This window comes from Centrocercus urophasianus, unplaced genomic scaffold (genome assembly GCF_019232065.1).
Source record: "Centrocercus urophasianus isolate 14NV4802_14NV808 unplaced genomic scaffold, USGS_Curo_1.0 seq_11, whole genome shotgun sequence".
In the NCBI taxonomy this organism is placed as follows: domain Eukaryota; kingdom Metazoa; phylum Chordata; class Aves; order Galliformes; family Phasianidae; genus Centrocercus; species Centrocercus urophasianus.
In genome coordinates, this window is record NW_024884253.1 from 4,779,414 (window position 1) to 4,789,701 (window position 10,288).

The 10,288-nt window shown below is 36.0% G+C and overlaps 1 non-coding gene across 1 annotated transcript; it reads left to right on the forward strand.

The window, feature by feature from the left end:
- The first annotated feature begins 7,348 nt into the window (after nucleotides 1-7,348).
- Nucleotides 7,349-7,421, forward strand: TRNAV-UAC. The gene has a single exon. It is a non-coding gene; the product is annotated as a tRNA-Val (tRNA).
- Nucleotides 7,422-10,288: the final 2,867 nt, after the last annotated feature.

Below are 10,288 nucleotides of genomic sequence, written 5' to 3' on the forward strand. Positions count from 1 at the left end.
TTGGAATAACTTGCCAAGCCACATAATGGAGGTCGTATTGCAAAACTCTCCCCTTATATAAGGTATTTTACTAAATGCCTTTTTGGGTTAGGGAAAGATTCTTCAGCAGAGGGTGGTGGGTATGGAACAGGCTGCCCAGGGCAGTGGGCACAGACCCAAGCTACCTGAATTCAAGGAGTGTTGGGACAACACTCAAATATAGAGCTTGGATTTTGGCTGGTCCTGTGTGGAGCCAAGGGTTGGACTCAGTGATCCCTGTGGGTCCCTTCCAACTCTGAATATCGTTTTATATCTTATAGCTCAGGAAAATTAAGTTGTCTCATTGTGTTATTCTCCTTATGATTTAATCACTACTTCAAAAGCAGCTGAGACCCGTCTTAACACAGAAATCCTTATTTACAAATTTATGAATTTTTTCATTAAATTACGTTTGATCACAGTTCATTTCCATTGTAACAAATCTGTGTAGAGAAGAATATTCTTTATAACTCTGCCACCAAAGAAATGTTACAATGTGGGCTGAAGCTTTTTTTCTGCCCTCCGTCTGCATGTAAACTGCACAGGAACTCTGTAACTGCTATTTACTGGAAATCTAATGGCCATGTAGTCTGGGTTGCTGATGATCCTCAGCACTTCTTAGGAAAACAATTTATTTTTATCAAGAAATAACTCTGAATTTAGAAGCAGCTTTTACTTTAGTCATTTGTAGTTATAAACTCCTGTTTCATCCGTCAGCTTCCAGTTTTCTTCTAATAACAGCCTTTGTCTTTATGCATGGCAAAATAAATCCAGAAAAACATTTTTCATGACCGTTTTTTCAAGATGTCACAATACCTTCATGTAGACCATCAAGGGCCGTTGCAACATTTCATGCCCCATCTGTGATAAATTATGAGGGTGCACTCTGCAGTTACAAAGCTATCATTTGAGTCAATGTGTGTGCTAAAGTGCTATTTTCACCCCCTGCTAACAGCTCTGTTGTTCACTGGTCACAGCTCCTTTTTCAATTTATTATTTTGGCAGCTCAAAACAGGTGATTTTTTCCCTGAAAGCTGTGGGGCACTATACTGAAACAATTCTCTAATATTGATTTAGAAAGAGTACTTATTAGCTTTTGTTTTCAGTCACTATGTTGTCTCAGCACCTGCAAAATTACTTCTAATAGCAGTGTATTAGATTCTTTGAAAAACAGGGGCCTGGAGATAGGTTGGTCTTTCATTTTAAGATATCCTTTTCTTGCAAATGCAGTAATTATGGAAATGTGCATTTTTAAATAGGCAATATTGTTTGTTTACAGTGCAATAGTATTTGGATTTCTCACTAAAAATCTAGGCTCATTTGTGCTGGGCACAAACTTCACACAAAGGAAAAGATAGTAACTCTCATTTTAGCCCTTTATTTTTTTTTCTATTTTTCAAGTTAGTTCTAGTTTATGTTTAGTATTATTAATAATAGGAATATAAATTCTGAAGCAGCTCTGAGGAATAAAACATATTTGAGAGGCAGTTAGGAATTAATGTTGACAGAGTTTAAAACTCAGACATTAACAGTAGCTTGCAGGAAAACAGTCTGAACAGACAATTAATTATAATTTGGCTTCCTCCTCCCTGAAAATAAAAAAATCAAACAAGTAAAAATACATAAAAGGACTTCATGTCTGTACGCTTGTAACAGAGAGCTGTTTTTCTTGTAAATAGAAAGGAGGTTTACTGGTCTGTGATGAGTGTCTAAAAAGAGGTGTCATTTTTCATATAGATTCTTTCGTAACGTCTCCACGTTGTCACTTAAATGCTAACCAATAACTGTAGTAGTTTATATTGGCATTATTAGCATTTATTTCTAAAGCTGGATGCTAAACGTACTTTGTTTTTGCTCCTACCTGTCTGTATTTTCAACTGAAACGATGGCAGAGTAATTGGAATCAAAGGTTGTAAGAAGATGAAAAGTAAAGTGAAATCAAGTACTTATGCCAATCAATCAGTACCTGGATATATTGGGGATAAATATAAATCTTCTCTTCCCAGAGCTCATAGTTTAGCACATCTCACAAGGCATATTTCTCATTTCAAAGACTCTATGATATAAATTAGCTTTTGTATTTGGAATACAGATTGCCTGGTGCTCACTTTCTTTCCTGTTCTTCCTTGAAGTCGAATGAGGAATCTCAATAAGCATTGCGTTTTAAAAACATAAATCTGGAGAGACAGAGATATCACAGTGATTTAGGGGCTTGATTTTGTGTATTCAGATAGAGAAGTTCATTTCTATATAGGTCTTCCTGCAGAACAGAATTCTGGGACAGAAGACAGTAGGATAAGTAGTATATATATATACCATATATACCATGGCTGTAAGAATAAACTCTAAAAGTATTCCAGATGTTAAGGAAGTCAGAAGAAAGAGTAGCTGCTTTTAGTGAGTTTTGGCTGAATGCCTTCCAGTCTGCACTGGCTAGATGGCACACTGGCCTCCTGCTGCTCCACAGGAAAATTTGGAACTCTCACCTGGAATGATGATGAACACTGAGAAGTGAAAATGCCATTCATATTGCTTGACTTCAGAAGGCCTTACAAATACTGTTTGACATCTTGGCAAATGAATTCTGGCCATTTTAAGAAGGGATTTTAATAGAAGACAACTATGTCAATTGAAATGCCATCATTGTGAAAACTGGTAGGATAGCTGCAGTCCACTCAGGCTATGACAGCTACCTACATCTATCCGTGTTGCAGATAAAGTCTTCCAAGAAAGCTGGTGTAGTAGATACTATCCTAGTCAGTCCCACAGGAATCCTTCAGTATGGTTATCAGGGGCTGGTAGCTGGATTTGCTATATTTCTAATTGGGGCCTTCTCTAAAAAGCATTGTCTTCAGAGCTAGTGCTTATCCTGTTGTAAAACGAAGGTAATTATATTAGCCACTGGTATGGCATGTGTCTCTTTTTCAGCTATCACATAGAAATATTGTCTGCTCTTAGTAGAGCCTGGACAACTTACCTGGGTTTCACCTACTGGGCTCATACACTCCACAAAGTAGAACTGTGGTGATGTCTCCAGGACACGTACATGTCCTGTGCTGTATTGTAACATCATCCCTTAATGGGAATATGGTGAGATGCTCGTGCAGAAGGGATGCTTACTAGCCAGATTGTGGACTGCAAGGGCAGTCGTGCTCTCTCCCTGCCTTACTTCTTCTCATAGCAATGTTTAATGTTAGCAGGACTAAGGCCATCTCAGTGTAAATTGAGATCAGGGATCTTGAGTTCTGTGTTTTGTTTTGCTTTGTTCTCCATCTGGCAATTCTCCACATGGTAGCAGCATAAAGGTGGAACTTTCTGTATGACATTTCATAGATCAAACTTCTTTATGATTTGTTAACTTACAAGTGGAAGGACTGGAAATAAAGCATATGTGTTCCATGTTAAAAATATGGTAGCTTTCATCACTAGTAGAGCTCCCTTTCTATATATGTGCTTTAATGCAAGTAACCTTTTCGATATTATAATTCAAATAGATCATTTCATGGAATTTATGTGGATTAGAGATTCTTTGGTGATTTTTGAGGAAAAGAATCTTCTATTTGTTTTTATGGAAGTGATAGTTATGTGTTCACACTTCAATGCCTGAACTGTATAATGTGAATTGAAGACAAAACTTTGTGTCTCTCACATGCAACTTGAGTAACTTAAGTGCTAAATGTCTTTCACTTATTTCTAAAAAAAAAGTCAAAATATTTAAGATGAAAGCAAAATAAAACATACTTTTAGTATTCCTAAATTTTTTCATACTAGATAACCAATCTTTTTTTATTTATTCTATTGAAAAGGCTCCTGTAAGTACATTAAGATTATGTGTTTTTAATGTAAAAATTTTGTATTCACTTTGCAGATGATCCAGAAAATACCTTTATTTCACAAAAAAATGATTTAATAGACATATAGGAGAGAGAAAGAAAATCAGTTTGCAGAGGACTTGCACTATGAAACAGATTAATATGAATGAATTGCTTGTTTATGTCTTTCATCCATTTCTGCCTGTATCTGATGCACAGAAATATTTGACTTGTGGCAAACTTGACTGTAAATATTACGGCAGTAACTTTATTTTTTCTGCTGTTTGTTCTTATTAATATATGCCTAAACATAGAATGAACTTAACTCCACTGCTAAACTGGAGACATTACAGATGTAGGGTCTTGGACAGAGTTTGCATCTGATCAGTGTAGATCTGTAATTAAAAATGGAAGTAAATTATATTTGATAAAGAGTGGCTATCCTACATCTCTCCCTGTATATGCCTTTTGGCAAATATTTCTCATATGTAATCTAATCAAATCAAACTTGAAAAATCATTCTCTCATTAGGCCAAAATTTGATCTCATGAAGCTAAAAATTATTTTTATTTATCATTTCCTGAATTCTAGGGGGTGTAATTTTCAGATTTGACCAGTAGTTCTGAGCTGCTAAGTGCTTTGGGTGTTTTACACAGAGGGATCTAAGAAACCCCTCCTGCTTAAAATTCAGACTCTTTATGTGGAGATTAATGACTCCAGATCACTGAACATATTCCCAAATAAAGAGTTTGGGAGTGCATCATGGATTTCTGTTAATTTACCATAACCAGTATAAGGAGCCAAAGGTATAAAGTCTGCCTTATGGCAGAATGTCACAACATGCTCCTTTGCATCACGTGTAAGGGCCATTTCAGTGGGAGCAGAAGTACTGAAAGCCCCACAAGGCAATTCAGCTGTTCACTTCTGCTATCAGAGGTGACTGTGAAAACATTACTCTTGATGGCACTAGATCTGCAAATTCTTTTCTAAAATGGGAAATCATCTCGCTTCCATCACATAAGCTCTTCTGAAAGGACTTACTGCCCTGACCAGTATGAAAAGGGCACAGGCAGTCAATGGACCATTTCCTACAGAAATTTTGCTTAAAGACTTTAATGTCAGAACATCTAACAGGTTGCTCTTGGGATAACCTTGTGTTGTGACAATGATATTCTGCTGCTAAGCCGTATCAAATGTCTGCAACCTCTGCCAAACCAATCTGCTTGAGATAAAACTGTCAGTAACGTTGTCTGTGAAAGCTTTGTTTATAGAAGCACTGTGTCGACTGAATTTTGCTAAAAGCCAAAGTAAATGACAAACTGATCAAACATCAACTATCTGTTCTTGGTTCTACTGACAGAAAGTGTCTTCCAATTGCCATGTTTTTCAGAGGCTCTGGGGAATATCTGTCCATCTTCTTAGGGCAAATGGAGATTTATCTTCTTGATCCAGAGGAGCATCCTATAATCTAATGCAGCTTAATGAAAAAGATACTGACTATCTTAGTTTTCTCATTATCTCTATTCACAGTAGCTGTTCATAATCAATTCTTCAGCATGTTAAATAACAATCTAAAAACTATTTTACAATTAACAGTCCTGTAGATGAAATAAGCAGGTTCTGACAATATGTTCCTCATGCAAGATAAGCACTATTTACCTCCAACCTGGCTCTGTTACGTACATTATGTCAAACAATACTAAAATGAAAGAGGTCAATTCCGCAGCAGATAATACACTGGTATGCTTGAGAAAGGAACATCAATTCTGGAGGCAATAACATTTGAAGGAACAATGTGAAACTATTTGACTGCCCAATCTGAAAGATAACATATCCACTTATAGCTGGGTCAACTGGGATAGCATTTGATAGAATTCAAGCTTCAACATGCTCAGAGTTTCATCTCCAAATGAAACCTTCAGTTAGACTTCCAGCATATCTTACTGAGTATTTTCCATGGCATCATGTTAATATATTTCATTTATACTCAAATGCAGGGGAAAAAAAGAAACAAAGAAGAAAAAGAAGAAGAAAGAGCATTAGAAACTAACACAGGATGTCTGAGCAGTCATACTTGTAAAGAAAGAAACTACCAAGATAGAGGCAATGCATTGTGTGTTCTTATTGTTTTGTGGGTTTTTTTTTTTTTTTTTTTTTTCTGTTAAGAAAAATAGATCAGATTACTGTTAAAAATTAAACTATTAATATTGTCTTTATGAATGGCAAACTACTTTTTACTTTCTATCAAAAATCCCCAAAGCAAAACCAGGAATTAAATCCTCAAGCAACTGTGCTAGAATAGCATTCTGGTACCAGGAAATTAAAACTTTATATCCTTGTGAAAATTCATTTTCCATATAAAAATTTTCAGAACAATGGCAACAGGTTAAATTGTGCATGTTTTTTTGCTAATGCATACTTGAAATTCTTAAGAATATATCTTAGTTGACTGTTAATAAATTCAGAAATTCTTTTTGTTATTTAGAAAGCAAACTCTTGCCAACTGTGACAATAAATATAAACATTCTTCATTTTTATGAGCACTTCTATTTTAAATGAAATGGAGGAGATCTGTAACAACAATCATGACTAAATATTATTAATCACAAAGATGTATGTTTTATTCTGTGGAAACAAAAACAAGTAAACAGCTAAACCTGACAGTGTAAGCTGTAAAACAATAAAGCATGTTCAGTAGAGAAATAATGATGCTTTCACTGATTCCCGTGCAATACAAAATAAATGTTTATATGCCAGATGAAATAATAATATTGTGCTGTCTTTGCTGTTCAAAATTAATAAAAGTGGTCAAACAAACACGGTAAATACTTCAATGAGAAGAAGCTATGTTTGTTTTGGAGACAAAAATGTCTTGATAAAGAGGTGCTTTGCTGAAATGAATGAGATAAGACTTGTTAATTTAAATGTGATTCTTCTGAACCTGACTGTGCTGCATTCAGAGCTTCTCTCTCTCCAACTGGCTTTTGTGTACGGACAGCTGTGCCAGACACACCTGGATGTAACAGAGACACCCTGGTACAATTCTATAGTCTGTGAAGTTCCTGTTGATAGTGGAAAAGTTGTTCATGCTATAATTCACAGGATGGCTTACAGACTTGACATTCAAACAGAATAAATTACTCTCTAGACTCCCTTGACTCCATGTTAACTATAAATGTTATTTATGCTTATTTCTGATATTTTCACTGAAGATGCCTCCATTAAATCTTGTGTCTTCTACCCTTTGTTTAAATTACCTTCCAGCCTATCTTCAATAGTTATTTTGAATGAGAGCTTTCCCTCTCGGATTACAAATTATGTCCATTCTTTAGGAATTTTTTGCTGTGTGCCTTTTCCAGTGACACTGTACCAATTCCCATGACACTGCATGTAAATATTGTGTAGAGGACTCAATGGATACAGCATAAAGTATCTACACTGAGGCGAGTCTTTCCAGTTACAGTTAAGATGGAGGGAGGGGGAGAGATCATGTCATGGTACAGTGATGTGTTTGTGGTGGTTCCATAGTGTAGTGGTTATCACATCTGCTTTACACGCAGAAGGTCCTGAGTTCGATCCTCAGTGGAACCATCAGCACTAAACTTTAGTACAAATGTTCCATCTTTCCTACAAAGGAGAGGCCGAGAGATCTTGGGAGGCTGTTCAGCCTGAGGAAAAGGCTTCCTTAGAAGGGATTTTATCAACATAAACAGAGAGCGGAAGAAGATAGAGATTTTTTTCAGTGGTACAGTGGGCACCGCATTTCAGAGGCAATGGGCACAAGCTGGAACACAGGAGGATCCGTCTGAGCAGCCCTTGTACAGAGGGCTTTGATCCTTATAGTCCTGTTGAACACAGGCCATTCTATGATTCTATGATTCTATGAAAAAGACCTAGTTTCTGTGTAGGTACCATGAAAGATTCCTCTGATATTCCAGAGCATTTCACGAATCACTGGTTGCTAATACTTAGGCAGTTCAGTTACATCACAGAATTATAGAGCAGAATGGGTTGGATAGAAAGGGATTAAAGATTATCTAGTTCCAACACCTCTGCTGGGGACAGAATTATGCCCGTGAATAAATAATGAATAAAATCAATTCCAGATTGTTGTTAGGAGCGCTACTCTTGAACTCCAAAGAACAAGAAGTCTCTCCATTTTCCCTATGCACTCTTAAGATGCTTTTGTATAACAAGCAAGAGAAATGTGCATCTTGCTCCTCTTTCTTCTAAAATCTGGCTTTTGAAACCATCCTTTTGCTGCCGCTGGAAATTTTGCTTAAAGAAACAGTGAGGCAATAACTTTTGCTGAAGTTTTTCTATTGAGTCAATTATATGTGTAAGAAAACATTCCAGCTAAGAGTTTCAACATTTGCAAAGCATTTTTGTTTAATTTATTTATTTTTAAAACTAAAATTTCAGATTATTTCTTTCCAGAATACATTCAATTACCCAAACAATCTTTCACAACAAAGAGAAGTGCCTTAATATAATTATTATTAGAGATTCAAAACAGAAGTATCTATTTAATCAGAAGCAGGCATTTTGTCTGTTGGGTTTTTAAATACAATGATGACAATGGCAAATGATTAGTTAATTATGATACGAAAATTACATCTAATCTCTACTGATTTGTAGAAGCTGCTTCATTCTTGATCTTTGTCACAAGAATCTACATAAAGATGAAGTGGAACTGCTTTTCTTGTGATAGCATGGATCTTACACTGGCAGTTTCTGTTAATTCATATTTTATTGAATTAAAATGATTATTCCTCCTACAATAAACAAGAATTGTCACAAGTGATAACCCAGAAATGGATTCTCCCCTGTACAGTGCTCTGTATATTTTTACGAGAGAGCTCTTGATCCCAAATCTTGCCATTTCCACAGGCATGGAGCCAAATCTCAGATAAATTAAGATGTGCATAATGCTAGCCAAAGTGCATGCAAACAGCTTCCCAATTAACTCAAGGCCGTTAAATATAGAGTTAACATACAAAAGTCATCTTGGTAGTTGCATGTCAGAGCTGATGGAAATTGCTTTAATATTTAGACTCCTACTGTTAAAGTGTATTTCCTTTTTATTCCAAACTGGATAGCAAGATGCTTAGAATGCACTTTCTCAAAATATATGGCCATCATATAAACTGTCTTTTCAGAGAACATCCAGCAATGTGTCCATACAGCTCAAAAAGCCAACCGTATGCTGCACTGCATGAATAGAAGTGTGGTCAGCAGGTCAAAGAAGGTGATCCTTCCCTTTGAAGACATTCAAGGTCAGGCTGGACCGGGCACTGAGCAACCTGGTCTAGTTGTATGTATCCTTGTTTCTTGCAGGGGAGTTGGACCAAATGACCATTAGAGGTCCTTCCAACTCAAAAGATTCTATGATTTGATGTATCTATTTCTCAGCTTTTTTACAGATATTAGTTTTGCCATTTCAGATTGCATAGATCAGACAAATCCTGTCAATGCAAAATCGGCTAATAGGTAGCCCAATCAGCAGAGGATTATTAGCATTCTGTTGTTTATATTGGCCACAAGTATACTTAGCAGCCAGCTTCAAACTTTCCTAATAGCAAAAAAAAAAAAAAAAAAGAGAGAGAAGAAAGAAAAATTCCAGTATAATTTATGAAATATTTATATATCGTAATGCAATTCAACATCTTGTTAAAGCTCTTTTGTGATGATTTGTGGTGAGTTATCTTTATTAATTAATTTTGTAAATATCATCAGAGAGACTTCATGCATTTGTCGTGCAGAATGATATCATTTGTGACTGCTGTACCAGACTTATTGCTAGTGTAGCTATCAGATGCATTTCTGCCATTGGACTGCTATTTTCACAAGCCCCACTTACCATTCTAGTTAATTAAATCAATGAATTGTTGTGTGAAATTCTATGGTTTGACACACTAGGACTTGATTGCTTAGTGTTGGACACAATGGGGACATCAGATCATTGCACACAGAGATTAGTGCTTCCACCACCCTAGAAGACATAATGCATATACTCTGCTTAACCTCCACCTGCCTACAAGAAACAAAAATACGTTCAAAAGTGATGCCAGCTTCTTCTAAGCTAAATAAATAAAATGTCTGGCTTCCCACACAAACCAATTAGGAGAACTTTTTTGAATGATTGAGGAATTTCACAAGCAGAAACAGTAATGGAAAAAAAAAAATCGTTATTAATACTACAGAGGACTGTAGTATTACCTGTCAAAGACCGAGACTCCACTGTACCAAGTAGCATATGGCCAATCAGCACAGCACTCAGCAAAGTGAGTGGAGAATATGCTGAAAATTTTCACTGGAAACTGCCAGTTTGTCTAAATAGAATAATTATGCTACTTTCCCTAATCACAACTTTTCTTGAGATGTTTTAAATATCAGCCTTTCATTTTAAAATGGCATTTTGAATGTAAACTAACATCTAATTACAGCAAAAATACATA